The sequence below is a fragment of the Microcaecilia unicolor genome, chromosome 5 (assembly GCF_901765095.1).
Source record: "Microcaecilia unicolor chromosome 5, aMicUni1.1, whole genome shotgun sequence".
In the NCBI taxonomy this organism is placed as follows: Eukaryota; Metazoa; Chordata; class Amphibia; order Gymnophiona; family Siphonopidae; genus Microcaecilia; species Microcaecilia unicolor.
Window position 1 is genome coordinate 322813805 of NC_044035.1, and position 16860 is coordinate 322830664.

Here is a 16860-nt window from a genome sequence, read left to right on the forward strand (position 1 = left end):
ACCAGGTAAAATCTGAGTTAATACTGCACATTGAAGCTGATCAATAGTGTGTTTATATTGCTGCCAATGAGACACCAGTGGGTTCTCCCTTTTACCCAAACGTAAATTACTAATGTGTTCTGCCAAACGTTTTTTTAGTTGTCTCTTCGTATGACCTATGTAATATAGTGCACAAGGGCACCAAATACAGTACACTACCCCTTCACTGGTGCATGTTGTGTACTGTTTCAAATAAAATTGTCTTGCACTGTGTGGGATGTCGATGACATTGGTGTCAACAGAATAGCAGCAATATACACACTTACCACATGGGGAATGTCTACCCATGGTATTATGATGTTTAGGGCGTTTAAGCAGCTCACCTATATTTGCCTGCCTTGTGTACGCTACCTTCGGGTGTTCCGTGAACTCAGGATGCACAGACAGAACATGCCAAAATTTGTGAATGATAGAAGAAATACCTCCTGCTCTATTTGAAAAAGGTATAACGCATGCCACTGTATTGCTAGAGGAGACCTGACCTGACTGAAATAGCCAAGGGCGATATGCATACAATGCTCTCTTGTATGCATTCCGTATGACCTGTTTAGGATAACCCCGCTCTATAAATCTATTGCTCATGTCTCGAGCTTGTACTTTAAATTCACCAACTGAGGAACATAGACGACGCAACCTCAAAAATTGGCTTACAGGAACACCTCTCTTCAGAGCCTTGTGGTGAAAACTCTGATAATGGAGAAGGGTGTTCCTGTCTGTCGGCTTACGATAGATGGTGGTATTAAATCCTCCATCTTGTGACCTAATGATCTTAATGTCCAAAAATTCTAACTCATATGTAGCTATTCTAGAAGTAAACTTGATGTTGACATCAGCTTGATTAAGAAATGCTATAAAGGCATTAAGAGTTCTAAGAGGACCTCGCCAAAACAGGATAACGTCGTCTATGTATCTCTTCCACATGACCACGTGATCGGCCCAACTGGAGGTATAGACATAAGTTTTCTCATATTGAGTCATGTATAGACATGCCAGGGAAGGAGCGACAGTAGCTCCCATCGCTACTCCCCGGGTCTGAACATAAAATTGGTTGTTAAATTGAAAATAATTATGTCCAATCACCAACTTTAATAGTGATGTTAGAACCTCTACTTTAGGTAAAGGTGTCTGTGATGCTATCAACTGTTCACTTGCCAATTTTATCGCCTGCTCCTGCGGAATGTTAGTGTATAAAGCAACGACATCCAACCCCACCATATAGAAATCCTCACCCCCACACGATTCCAACTGATCTAGTATTTGAATAAAATGAATGGAGTCTCGAACATAAGATTCAGCTTTTTTAACCAAGGGATTAAGAATCTTGTCTATATATTTGGATATAGGTTCCAATATTGAATCACGTGTAGACACTATTGGGCGACCAGGAGGATCCACCAGTGACTTGTGGATTTTAGGGACAAAATATATGTATGGAACCTTTGGACTTGGATGGCACAGATATTTTTGATCCATCCTAGATAAAATTCCATCTACTACTGCTTTATCAACACATTGTGTAATTTGTTCCTGCAACCACTTGGTAGGATCATGGTCGATAAGAGTATAATATTGTATCTGATTTAATTGGTTCATACCTTCATACATATATTTGTCTCTATCCATAATCACCGTGGATCCTCCTTTATCCGCCCTTTGAATAATGATACTCTCATTATTAGCTAAATCTACAATACTTTGACGCTGTACTCGAGACAAGTTACTACCTTGGTTATACGTTTTAGATTCCAAGTTGTCAACCGCCATTAGTACTAACCTCTGATAAGCAGCGATGGAAGAATCCATCGCTCCGGGAGGCATCCATCTAGACCTAGCCCCAGGTTTAACAAGGGGTTTGTTATCATCGTTTGGATGGGTGGGATTACCAAAATGGAGCCTTAGCCTTAAATCGCGAAAGAATCTGTATAAACCTCTTCTAGTTTCAAAAGAGTCATACCTATTTGATGGCACAAATGATAGCCCTTTGGTCAAAATCTCCTCCTGCTTCTCGGTTAGCTTAATACTTGATATATTAATAACCGTGCTTATTTCTTGGGATTTCGTTTGAGTTTGGCAGATTTGTTGTCTTCTTTGGGATCCTTCACATTCACTAGAGGCTGCTGCGGAATGCGTAAAAAAGAATCAGATAATGTTGCCATAGAGTGTTGTAACACCCCCTTCGTGTTGGCTGATGTGATTGCTTTTTTATTTGACTTTATTTCATCGCCTGATGATTCACTAGATGATAGTTTAAACATCACCTTTCTACCTCCACCCTTACCTCTACGGCCCCTTCTCTTCTTATCCATCCAACTATAGATGTAACCTTTAGTATAATCATATTCATCCCGACGATACTTAGCTACTTTTACAGTACGTTGTTCTTTAGTATAATTATCAATCTTTAAATTATGCTCTTCCAGATTTTTTTCGAAGATACTTTTTTCCTGTGCTATACACATAGCATTCTGTTTAGACTCTAAATCTTCTTTAATACCATGAATCTCTTCTTGAAGCGCATCTATAGTGAGTAGCATCAGGTCCAATGAGCACTGTGTAATTACCGAATTCCACCTTGCCACGTATTGCTCGTTACCCAAAAATCTGGGTTCCTTCGGGATCCGTAGGCCCCTAGGGACCCGTTGTACATGGCAATACTCTATAAGTGCTGCTGAGTGGAGTTCGGCCCGAACCAGTGCCTTATGGACCCTCAACACCTCATCCCAAGAACTATCAGGTTCTGTCTGTGCACCTGAGAACAATCGGACACCACCCAGTAATTCCGTTATGCGTTCCTCCGAAAGCCCTGCCTTTGACTCCCACCCTGCGGCAGCCATATCCCTATAAATGTGTAATTATAACTAACTATCTAACCATAGGGATTACGTTCAAAAACCAGAGTCTATTTAAACATCTAGATACTAAAGACTCCAGAGCTATGAAAAAGCTTATTTTATTAACAAAATATCAATCATTCACACATCACAATATTTCACAATACAATGTTACCACTCATTCACCCTAACATGTGTCAACCAATTATCAAAATTCGGAAAAAACATATATAGCTGTGCCAATTGGTCTTTACATATTACTATTCTTCTTCGATGCTTATATATAGTCCTTTAGAACAATGTACAGCTTATGCATTTGATATTATTAGAATACCACTTATACTTGGGAATCATGCTTGATGTGATGCGGGAGGTCAGGAAGATAAGAAGAACTCTCCACAACAAGAAATAAGTAGAGAAGTCCACAGTCTAAAGCAATTTCCACTCTCCAGAGTCAGTATTTTGAACTCTCTTTTAATTCAGGGTGAAATAAAAACATATAGTCCAAGCATTACAACTGCAACCCCCCCCCCCCCCCCCCAAAAAAAAACAACAACTTTGCTGTTACCTGTATGCTTTTTGCATTATATAGGTTTCAGCTTCATTTGCCATATATTGTTCTCAAAAGAAAAAATAAATAAATCCAACCAAAGACCACGGGACCTTTATGCAAATGAGCTCCTTTGTGGCAGTTCCTATTACTGCTTGGCAAACAATTGTCTTTCATTTTTCTTAAGCTTAATGCCTCTCCCTTTTGCTCAAAGTTTTATTCAGGCATCAGGCTATGGTCCAATCTTTAGGCATGAGGGAGAGTCCTCGAAAATTCCCTGATCCTCAATCAGTCTTATTACAACAGAAAAACACTGGTGTTAACACAACTACCCAGCACCCCAAAATGTTTTATATTTGGCTCATCTAACAGCTAGCAGATCCCGTTCACTCATATCAAAGGTCCATCAAGCCCAGTATCCTGCTTCGAACAGTGACCAATCCAGGTCACACATACCTGGCAAGAGCCCAGAAAAGCTCAATGCATTTTATGCTGCTTATCCCAGAAATAAGCAGTGGATTTTCCCAAGTCAATTTAATAATGGTCTGTGGACTTTTCCTTTAGGAAGCTGTCCAGACCCTTTTTAAACCCCGCTAAGTTAACTGCCTTTACCACATTCTCTGGCAACGGACTCCAGAGTTTAATTAAATGTTGAGTGAAGAAAAATGTTCTCAGTTTCGTATTAAAGTTACTACTTTGTAGCTTCATCTCATGCCCCCTAGTCCTAGTATTTTTGGAAAGAGTAAACAAACGGTTCATGTCTACCCGTTCCACTCCACTCATTATTTTATAGACCTCTCCTTCCCTCCTCATAGTGGCCATTTGCACTAACTGAAATGTGGTGTAAATCTTCATGCCTAAATTAGGCATGTTTCCTGCTTATTCTATAACTAAGCCCATTAATTTTAGGAATGCCCCAGTTCTGCCCATGACCCTCCTATTTCTGCATGCCCTTTTTGAACTTGTGTATAAAATTTAGGTGCAGGATACGTGCATATATTCCAATGAAATCTAATTAGTGCCAATAATTGCTTGTTAACAAGCCAGTTATCGGCACTAATTAGCTCATTATTCAATTAAATTGCACAAATAAATTGGGTGCATGCCCAAATTTGCATACACAATTTTTAAAGACCACCATAGGCAAGTAAAACTCTCCACTGTATACTATTAGTGATTTTGAGGAAAAGACTTCAGACATTCGGTTCCAGCTGATTCTAATCTCGTTAGTGCAGCAGACCGTCTTGCTCCGCGTATACTTCAAACTAGGTCATCAAGTACATACGCTAGCGAGTATCATCACCAGTCAGAGAAACCTCAAATCGTGTTAACTATGTTGGAATCTTGTATAAGCTTTATTTCATTTTATAAAGTTTAAAGAGACTAGTACTTTGCTGTGGTCTGTGCTGAGACTACTGAGTGTGTATGGATGTTAATACTGGTGACATATGTTCGTATCTACTCACATTTCCTAAAACTGTTGCTATAGCATTTTGTGCAATCTGTAATGCCCTCAATTGAGATTTTGAAATCTCAACTAACAAACTGTTGCAGTAATCAAAGCATGGTGTTATAAAGTTTATATTGTCCTTGACTCAGACAGAGTACAAAGCAGGATCTTGTTCTCTTGTACGGCTTTGGTGTTTGTCTGTCCTTTTGAAAATACATGTGAGACAGATGTCCAGTTGGGATGTTCTGACTTCAGCATCTCTATTCTGACTTGGATGTCCTTTCAAAAATGCCTCTTCATGTGTTGCATTTTCTTTAACTCTGGGTGCAGTTATTTGCATTCTTCAAACTTCCTCAATATCTTTTGGTTAAACACTTTTCTGAATTACATATTTTGTAATCAATAGAAATAAAACAAAATAAAACATGAAAAAGAAAATAAGATGATACCTTTTTTATTGGACATAACTTAGTACATTTCTTGATTAGCTTTCGAAGGTTGCCCTTCGTCAGATCGGAAGTAAGCAAATCTTGGTAGATGACAGTATATATAAGTGAGACATCAAAGCATTTCAGTGACAATCTAACAGGGTGGGGATGGAGGTGGATGGGTGAGACAGGGGGATATGCATGGAGACAGGAGAGTGACAAACAAAGCAGTACAATTTACAATTTTATAGCTTATAAAGCCCAAATCTCTGTTAAGTCCTGTCTGGTGGGTGTCAAAATATTTAATCATTCTGACTTCAAAGGTCTTACGTTCCTGTATTGTTTTAAAGTTACCTTTCAGGATTCTTACTATGAAATCACTAGTACAGTGTTCTGTTTTTGTAAAGTGTTGACCCACAGGCTTGGCATCCTGGCTGGCAATGGCGTTTTTCATGTGATGTCTATGTAAGTTAAATCTTGTTTTTAGCATCTGGCTTGTTTCTCCAATATAGCATCCTTGGTCACATTTTTTACACTGGATGATGTATACCACATTGGAAGATGAGCATGTGAAGGATTCCTTTATGTTGAATGTTTTTCCTTTGTGAATGACTGTGGGGTCCTGTGAGATGTTTTGGCATAGTTTGCAGCTGGATATATTGCAAGGATGTGTGCCATTCTCTTCTTTTTGAGTCTGTGTTAGGAGCTTACTTCTAATTAGCTTGTGTTTTAAGTTGGGTGGCTGTCTGAAAGCTAGCACTGGTGGGGATGGGAATATCTCTTTCAGTAATTCATCCTCCTAGAGTAAAGGCTGTAGATCTTTTATGATTCTTCTTAATTTTTCCAGCTCTGGGTTGTATGTCACTATAAGGGGGATTCTGTCTGTGGCTTTTTTTTCTTTGTACTGTAGTAGATTTTCCCTTGGTGTTTTGAGGGAGGAGGCTAAAATGGGTACATTTAATGCAAGCATTAATTTTATGTTTATACACTGCCCATGTTTACAAATACACAAATAACATTATCAAAGAAATTATAAAAAGAAAGGTACATGAGGGGGTGTTAGAGAGCTACCAAGCAAGATGGCTTCTTAAGAAGATTGTTTCATATACTGTAAAGCCATTTCTCTGTTCTCAAAGTTCACAAAATCACCTCCCTGAGGAGCAGAAAGCTTTAAGCTATGCAACACTATGCAATTCTTCCACCTAAATCTGGGGGAAATGCTGCGTCTGCTGAAGAAAGCAAAACAACATGGAGTATTTACAGAGAAAGAGCCAGGGATGGCGAATGCAGTGACAACTGATCTGCTAGAGAAAGTTAAGGGGACAAAATTTACTCAGACCAATATTAACTCAGCATTGGCAAATCTGAACAAGTAGTTGGGAAATCTAGAGGGTGGAGTTGCTTAAAACTTAAAAAGAGATCAACATCACCTGCTGTCTACTTGAAACAGATCTTGGAAAAAAGAAGCAACGCAACTAACAGAGAAGCTGAAAGACAATGAAAACACCCAATCACTGCAACTGGAAATTAGCGTTGGAAGCAAAAATACATAGTAAAAATTTTTTTAGATACATTAAAAGCAGGAAACCGGCCAAAGAGTCGGTTGGGCCGCTGGACGAAAATGGTGTTAAAGGGGCGATCAAGGAGGACAAAGCCGTAGCGGAGAAATTAAATGAATTCTTTGCTTCGGTCTTCACCGAGGAGGATTTGGGGGGGACACCGGTGCCGGAAAGAATATTTGAAGCGGGGGAGTTGGAGAAACTAAACAAATTCTCTGTAACCTTGGAGGATGTAATGGGTCAGTTCAGCAAGCTGAAGAGTAGTAAATCACCGGGACCTGATGGCATTCATCCCAGAGTATTAATAGAACTAAAAAATGAACTTGCGGAGCTACTGTTAGAAATATGCAATCTGTCCCTAAAATCGAGTGTACTACCGGAAGACTGGAGAGTAGCCAATGTTACTCCGATTTTTAAGAAGGGTTCCAGAGGAGATCCGGGAAATTATAGACCGGTGAGTCTGACGTCGGTGCCGGGCAAGATGGTGGAGGCTATTATTAAGAATAAAATTGCAGAGCATATACAAAAACATGGACTGATGAGACAAAGTCAGCACGGATTTAGTGAAGGGAAGTCTTGCCTCAAAAATCTAATGCATTTTTTTGAGGGGGTAAGCAAACATGTGGACAATGGGGAGCCGGTTGATATTGTATATCTGGATTTTCAGAAGGCGTTTGACAAAGTGCCGCACGAAAGACTCCTGAAGAAATTGCAGAGTCATGGAATCGGAGGTAGGGTATTATTATGGATTAAGAACTGGTTGAAAGATAGGAAGCAGAGAGTAGGATTGCGTGGCCAGTATTCTCAGTGGAGGAGGGTAGTTAGTGGGGTCCCGCAGGGGTCTGTGCTGGGTCCGTTGCTTTTTAATGTATTTATAAATGACCTAGAGATGGGAATAACTAGTGAGGTAATTAAATTCGCCGATGACACAAAATTATTCAGGGTCGTCAAGTCGCAGGAGGAATGTGAACGATTACAGGAGGACCTTGCGAGACTGGGAGAATGGGCGTGCAAGTGGCAGATGAAGTTCAATGTTGACAAGTGCAAAGTGATGCATGTGGGTAAGAGGAACTCGAATTATAGCTACGTCTTGCAAGGTTCCGCGTTAGGAGTTACGGATCAAGAAAGGGATCTGGGTGTCGTCGTCGATGATACGCTGAAACCTTCTGCTCAGTGTGCTGCTGCAGCTAGGAAAGCGAATAGAATGTTGGGTGTTATTAGGAAGGGTATGGAGTCCAGGTGTGCGGATGTTATAATGCCGTTGTATCGCTCCATGGTGCGACCGCACCTGGAGTATTGTGTTCAGTACTGGTCTCCGTATCTCAAAAAAGATATAGTAGAATTGGAAAAGGTACAGCGAAGGGCGATGAAAATGATAGTGGGGATGGGACGACTTTCCTATGAAGAGAGGCTGAGAAGGCTAGGGCTTTTCAGCTTGGAGAAGAGACGGCTGAGGGGAGATATGATAGAAGTGTATAAAATAATGAGTGGAATGGATCGGGTGGATGTGAAGCGACTGTTCACGCTATCCAAAAATACTAGGACTAGAGGGCATGAGTTGAAGCTACAGTGTGGTAAATTTAAAACGAATCGGAGAAAATTTTTCTTCACCCAACGTGTAATTAGACTCTGGAATTCGTTGCCGGAGAACGTGGTACGGGCGGTTAGCTTGACGGAGTTTAAAAAGGGGTTAGATAGATTCCTAAAGGACAAGTCCATAGACCGCTATTAAATGGACTTGGAAAAATTCCGCATTTTTAGGTATAACTTGTCTGGAATGTTTTTACGTTTGGGGAGCGTGCCAGGTGCCCTTGACCTGGATTGGCCACTGTCGGTGACAGGATGCTGGGCTAGATGGACCTTTGGTCTTTCCCAGTATGGCACTACTTATGTACTTATGTAAGTTAATAATTGTGAAAGAGAGGACATTCAGTTAAAAGAACCACACACATAAATCCCTTGGAGCTATAACTTATATGAATGTGGCCATAAATCAAACTAATCATAAGTACTCCTTACATCATTGTTCTGCTCTTAAATGTGCCACCATAACTCTTTAAATAATAAGTGACAGTGAGTAGTGAGTAAATTCCTTCAGCAAATTACAGTGTCCTTAAGACTCAAAAGAGCCCATATTCAATTAAACAACAAAGGATTCTAGTTTCCGGGTCAATAATATTGGCAGAGTGATCTCAATTCAGTATTCAATAACTCAGCTCAATCATTTGTTACTTATCTGAAAGCAATGAAATGTAGATCGCTGCCCGACAGAGTACTCTATTTTGGTGCTTCTTCAGGGGCAATCTACTTTCAAAGAGAACACTACCGGAGGTATCCAAATGATCATGGTGTCTGCTCTCTGATGATTATTCAGATTAGTCCGCTGAGCAAATTGTCCAGAAAATTTAACTAGTTCTCTTGGGAAGGAGTCAGAAGCATAATGGAGGCACAATCCTCTTTTAACCTGACTAATGATAATCAGCACTACCCAGTTAAAGATAATTAGTTAAATCTGATCAGAAAAATAACAGTCCTAAAGTTAACCAGGTATTTAATATGAGAAATATGGATCATATCTCCTCAACATGACAAGATCATCATTGGCTGTTGATAAAGAGTTGCGCTATTGTATGTATAGTGATGTTAAAGACTGAATTGTCCTCAATGATTTGGTATCTATAACTATGACGACAGAGAGAGGCGCAGATTCTCAGCTAAGGAATGTGCAGAGGAACCTCCATAGCCGCAGTAGCAGTGCCAGCAGTAGTGACACCAGCAACCCCTGTTCCATCTGCAAAAATCTAGAAGCCAATGCCAGTACTAGAAAATTAGAACAGGGGACGGAAACAGAGGTCAAAGAATCTGGGGATATGGATGGTGTGTCTGAGAAAACAACCCCCAGTAAAATCCAGCGATCTCCCCAGAAAAGCTCAAAGAGAGTGATCCTCCTCGATGTCTTGGGCTATGAGTATGAAATCGAGAAACATGGCAGGAGTCGAGTGCTGTTTGACAGTCTGTGAGCACCTGAATCTGCTGAAGGACTACTTTGGACTGACATTCGGTGATTCTGACAGTCAGAAGAACCGATTAGACCCTTTGAAGGAAATCAAGAAACAGATCAGAAGTGGCCCTTGCAACTGTGGATTCACTGTGAAGTTTTATCTGCCAGATCCCATGCTGCTCACAGAAGACATCGCTTCATTCCAGTCAGCAGGAACTGCTCATGGTCCCTTCAATTATAGTAGCTTGGAAAGTTGTTATAAAGGCCCGAGCACTGTTCATGGCTGGAGCACAATAATAGGACACTCTTCCTCCAGAGATGTGTTTTGAAACAGATTTTTTTTAGATTTTCAAGAGAAGCTAAAAACTCATTTGTTTCTCTCTGCTATTAGCTAATTACAGGCATGATGAGCTGATGTTTAGCTTTCTTTATGTCTCTCTCTTGTTTGTTGAAAATATTATATCTTTTTTTATTGCTACCTGCCAAAAGAGTTTGATTGGTGGGATATAAATGAAATGAATGAACGAACGTATTACCCATTTATCTTTAGCCATTGATTTCCAGCGAGGCATAATTGTCAACATGGACTTCCATTAAGATGTGTTATTTCACCACAAACATATGCTATTTTAGCACAGGTCCCATTTAATGCAATGAGACCTAGTTACTAATAATTGGGGTTAACAGTAAAATAACATCATCCAACCCACATTGATAACTTCCCCCCTTAACTGGTTATGTCTTTGAAACTTGCTTAGAGATAATCAGAACCCATATCTAGTTATCTTTAACTGGTCATCCCAAAACAATCCCATGTGATATTCATCCTTTCCCTAGATATCATCAAAACCTATATGCAGTTGGGGCAGCTTAGAGTACCTTTGTAGCTCATTCTGCAGAAAAAAACAGGATACCGATCTATGGCCAACAGTCCTCTAATATGGGTACTAATCTCTTCCTAAGGCTAATTAATGATCCAGGAATGCTGTAGTGAAACAGTCTCCTATTACTTTGGAGGATGATGGCCAGGATGTTAACTCAGACAAGATTAGACAGGAGGAAGGTAATTCTTTAACAGTGTACCCATTTTTAGGTACCAAGAACATGCGGAAATGACCAGAATATTGGTGTATTTGTGCATATATAAACATGTAAGTGCTATTTTTCTGTAAACTGACACCTAAATGTAATGGCGTGTAGTTTGAAGGTTGGCATGTATGTGGGTGGAATCTAGGTGGAGCATGGGCTGGGCACACAGTTATATGTGTAAATTATGAAATACTATAAGTTACATACACTGTTTAGCAGTCTAGGCATGAACATTTATACCAGCTGTATGGCTGGTGTAGGTAACTGTGCCTAAAACATAGGTATGTATTTACTTGGTATGATGGAGTGTTTAGAAAGTCTCCAGTCCTCCTTAACAATATTCCTTCACAGAGTCACCTTAAGGAGCCAGGCACTGTTGCCAAGGTTGTGGTTTTCCCGCCCAATTGGGCGGCTTTCCATGACCCGCTGCGGGAAATTTTTGACTGTTGCGGGTTGCGGTGGGCGGGGTTAGTGACGTTGTGGGTGGGGTTAGCGATGTTGTGGGCGGGGTTAGTGACATCAGGGGTGGAGCTGATGACAGCGGGGGCAGGGTGATAAGGTGGGGGCGGGGTGATGATGGCGGGGGCGGGGTTTTGTGTGGGAAATTTTTTTCAATTTGGCAAGCCTAGAGCCAGGTCCTGAACCGAGCAGGGATGGTGTGGCTCAGCCAGGAAGGAGCAGAGAATGGCATGGTTCAGGCAGCCTGATAAAACTCCTGAGCACAGTTAAGTTAAGGAGGCCCAGGGAAGCAGCTGTACAGGGTATACCTCCACTTCAGATGTGTAAGCTATCAGAAACTTGGCTAAGATAGGCCAAGCTTAATTTTGGATCCTGTGAGAACCCTGTTTCTTGAGGCCTAACTGATGCCAGGCCAGGATTTGTGTAACACTGCTGCTAGACTATGCACACTGACTTTGTGGCCTGTCAGCAACAGGCCTGCATGAAGATTGCATCTGAATCTCAAGAGAGTTTATTCCTAGCTTACTGTACCTGTGAAATATCAGGCTTCAGCACATTTGTATTAATAACTTTTTTATTTGCTTTACTTTTTATCCTGGTCTGGCTGTATCTGTGAAGGCCAAGCTCAACCCTTGCTCACACTATCACACCCTGGTACACTGGTCTTTTTTTTTTTTTTTTTAATAAGGAAGAGTAGGTACATGCTTTTCTTTATAAAACAGGCTCCTTCTGCCCACCTAAAAATAGGTGCACTGTTACAGAATTACCCCCAATCCGCCCAATATACCTGCCAGAAATGGCTCCTGGCTTGTTAAATAGTGCTTAACCAGCTATCTGCGAATATTCAGCGGGAGAGAGACAGTTATCTCCTATATAATATTCGCAGTCAGCGCTTAGAGGATAATCAGCTATATTGCGCGATATAACCAGCTATCCACTAATATTCAGTACATCACCAACTAGGTATGGTGGTCAAATTAGGCTGTCAAAATAGCAGGCCTATTTTTGGCCGGTTTCAACTTAACTGGCCAGCGCTGAATATTGACTTAGCCGGTTAAGTTGAAACTGGCCAAAAATAAACTGTATATTCAGTGCCGATCACTGGAAATAGCCCAGCATTGAATATTTGGGCCCAGCACCAACCACGGGAGGCAGCCTGACTAACGCCCACAGTCTGAATTTGTCTAAAAAGCCACGTTTTTAGGAATATATGAAAAATATGCTACTTTAGTTTTGTTCTTAAATCCAGGAACAGTTGGTGGAGTCCTTCTAGAGAACATCCTAGCTCTTGTTCTCAAAAAAATTCATTTCTTCATTGCAGGCACCCTGCTGCCAAGGGGGGGGGGGGGGGGGGGGGGGGGGGTGGAATACTGGACACATTGCTCCATCCAGTATCTCAGGATCTTCTACTATAATAAAACGCACCCTCAACGTTCTGAGGACACTGACGTCACTGCAGGCACTCACACACCGGTTCGTAAGTTAATGGTGGTGAAGCCACAACACTCACCATGTCTTCATGCCCCGCCCTCACATCACACGTGATGACGTTGAGGGTGGAACAAGAAAACAAGGCAAATGAACGCACGGGGAGCAGTAGGGAAACACGCCTCCCCTTCCAAGAAATCACAGCCACCGCGGACGTGCCCATCACCCCGGCCCCTTTCGCCCCATCGCCCCGCCCCTTTCAAGGTACCGCTCCGCCCCCAGTAGCACACTCTTCCCCTCATCACCTTCCCTCCCTCCTGTCACCTCCCCTCCCCTTACGCCTCTATCCCTGGTGGTCTAGCGGTACCTGTTCGCTCAGGCAGGAACGAAGGAACCCCCGCTTTCCTGCCCGAAGCGCTGCTGCTAGCTGCCCGGCTGCATCGTGTCTGAGTCCGGCTCTTGGCAATTCAAAATGGCCACCGAGAGTTGAAGCTGCCTCGCGAGACTTCCACTCTCGGCGGCCATTTTGAAACGCCGAGAGCCGGAATCCCACACGATGCAGCAAGGCAGCTAGCAGCACCGCTATGGGCAGGAAAGAGGGGGCTCTTTCTTTCCTGCCCTGACCGAACAGGTACCTCTAGACCACCAGGGAGATTAGCGTAAGGGGAGGGGAAGGGACTCCCGTGCCCGCTAGCGCCCGTTTCATCAGAGGCAGAAACGGGCCTTTTTTTACTAGTATGCTCATAAATCTGAATGCCAGTTTCAAGAAATTAAAAATTATTCACAGTGTGAGCAATAACCAGTGCAAAGGGGTTATCAAAGGGTTGAGCCTGTCCCATCAATCTTATACTGTTACTATTTGAACTGCAGCATTTTATATGATTTGGAGTTTCAACAGGGTTAATAGGGATAGCCAGAAAAATCATCTTTCAGTAGTCAAGATGGGATAGGACTGCTTTGCCATATATAGAATCTGACCCTTAGTGTGCATCATCTCTGGCGTCTTATCTTTGGGCACCATTTACACAATCTACCAGAAGCATCAGTGGCGTACTGAGGGTGGGACGGTGGGGGCTGTCTGCCCCAGGTGCGTGCTGCAGGAGGGGTGCAGGGAGCAGCTGTCAGCTCCACTGGCTCCCTGCTCCCTCTGCTGTTACTTCCTGTTCTGGGGCAGAGGAGCAGGAACCCAGCGAAGACGACAACCACGTGGCTGCTCCCAGCACCCTAGCAGGTAAGAAGAATGCACCCGGGGGGGGGGGGGGGGGAGGATTGGAGATGATGTACTGGGGGGTGGGGGGGAGACGGTGATGCACCAGGGGGATGCTGCACCTGGGAGGGGGGGGGGGTGCACAGCGGTGATCCACCCCGGGTGGCAGCCGACCAAGGAACACCACTGAGAAGAATTGCCATCAGAGGGAGTAGACCTTTTGTAAAATAGGCGTCAATGCAAGGCTGAAGGGCAAATTGACAAAGGCACCCATTTCGTTCAAAATCCTTTTGGGGGAGTGATTGTTCTACTTGCAGCTCCCCCCCCCCCCCCCCCAGCTATGCCTCTGAATCTAACCCCGTCTTTATAACTGTGGGATACTCTTTGCTGAGGATTCAAGTACTTATTTGTACGACATTCATTAGAAACTCTCAGTTGCTGGTCCATTAGACAAGAACTGAACCAGGTCATAGGTGTGCCTTTAACTCTAATACTAGCAAGTTTATTTAATAAGCCTTAGATATCTACCAGGTCAAAAGCAGCAGGCAGGTCGAAAGGAAACAGAAGAATTGATCTCTAGAAGGATATATCCATTACATGTAAGAGGATTTGGGAGAGGGATGTAAAACACCAGTCATCAATAAATATTCAGAGACAAACATGAATGAGAGTCTTAAAAGAGAGCTCGGTAAGTGCTAGGATTCGAGAGAACAGCTGAAGAGATTAATGCGCAGATGGCATCTCACCTCAGACTGAGTTCACGCCATATAACTTACAATGTTTGCTGGTGTGGCTGTGGAAAGAAAGACACTTGCTTCCACATTCAGTAGGAATACCCTCTTATTAGAATATTTTGAAAGGAAGAGCTATTGTGGTTTAAATTATTACTGAAGTCTCACTCCCACAGGACTCACTGGTTGCCCTATTTTAATCATGCAACTATTAACTTCAACCAGACAAAACGCTTGAAAAGAACTGGAAATCTGAGTTTAGCTTCTCCGACCCCATCAAGGAAGTGGTCCAAGACACCACTGCTGCTGCTCTCCTGCTCTTGCTGCCTTATTAGTGTAGGAAGGGGAAATGGAGGAGAGGTGGGATTAGTGAAGGAATCACAAACTTATGTGAGTAACATAGTAGATGACGGCAGAGAAAGACCTGCATGGTCCATCCAGTCTGCCCAATAAGATAAAGTCATATGTGCTTCCTTTTGTGTATACCTGACCTTGATCAGTATCTGCCATCCTCACGACACAGACTGTAGAAGTCTGCCCAGCACTAGCCCCGCCTCCCAACCACCAGCCTCGCCCTCCCACCACCAGCTCTGCCACCCAAACTCCGCTAAACTTCTGAGGATCCCTTCCTTCTGAACAGGATTCCTTTATGTTTATCCCACACATTTTTGAATTCTGTTACCATTTTCATCTCCACCACCTCCCGTGGGAGGGCATTCCAAGCATCCACCAATCTCTCCGTGAAAAAGTACTTCCTGACATTTTTCTTGAGTCTGCATCCCTTCAATCTCATTTCATGTCCTCTAGTTCTACCGCCTTCCCATCTCCGGAAAAGGTTCATTTGCGGATTAATACCTTTCAAATATTTGAACGTCTGTATCATATCACCCCTGTTTCTCCTTTCCTCCAGGGTATACATGCTCAGGTCAGCAAGTCTCTCCTCATACGTCTTGTAATGCAAATCCCATACCATTCTCGTAGCTTTTCTTTGCACCGCTTCAATTTTTTTTTACATCCTTAGCAAGATACGGCCTCCAAAACTGAACACAATACTCCAGGTGGGGCCTCAACAGCGACTTATACAGGGGAATCAACACTTCCTTTCTTCTGCTGGTCACACCTCTCTCTATACAGCCTAGCAACCTTCTAGCTACGGACTGTGAAAATGGAGTTGGGGATAAGGATTTTGAATAGGGATTCTGAAAGAGATGCTGGAGCCAGGGTATGGGGGTTTGGGCTAAGGGATGAGGGAGGGTATGTGAAAGAGGGGTCGAGGGAAGTGAAAAAAAGGATGGGACTGAATGAGGAGTGGTCTAGTGGTTAGGGTGGTGGACTTTGGTCCTGGGGAACTGAGGAACTGAGTTTGATTTCCACTTCAGGCACAGGCAGCTCCTTGTGACTCTGGGCAAGTCACTTAACCCTCCATTGCCCCATGTAAGCCGCATTGAGCCTGCCATGAGTGGGAAAGCGTGGGGTACAAATGTAACCAAAATAAAATAGATACTATTGGAGATTCTACATGGAATGTTGCTACTATTGGAGATTCTACATGGAATGTTGCTATTCCACTAGCAACATTCCATGTAGAAGTCTGTGCGGCCACATTGGTGATCTGCAAGGGCTGACTTCTACATGGAATGTTGCTAGTGGAATAGCAACATTCCATGTACAATCTCAAATAGTAGCAACAGTGGAGGAGTGGCCTAGTGGTTAGGGTGGTGGACTTTAGTCCTGAGGAACTGAGTTTGATTCCCACTTCAGGCACAGGCAGCTCCTTGTGACTCTGGGCAAGTCACTTAACCCTCCATTGCCCCATGTAAGCCGCATTGAGCCTACCATGAGTGGGAAAGCGCGGGGTACAAATGTAACAAAAATAAAATAAAAATATCTGCTGGGTGAATCAGATATGTATGAAAGAGAGGCTGAAGGAGAATGGGTATGTGTGCACATTTGTACTATGGGAAGACCTAAACTTAGAACTCTAGCGTCCCTTCAGCAGCAGCTCAGGAATAGAGTCTGTGACAAGAGTTAGAAAATTCTGCTGCAAATTTTCTGACATTCTACTGCAGTTATATGACATGTTTGCAT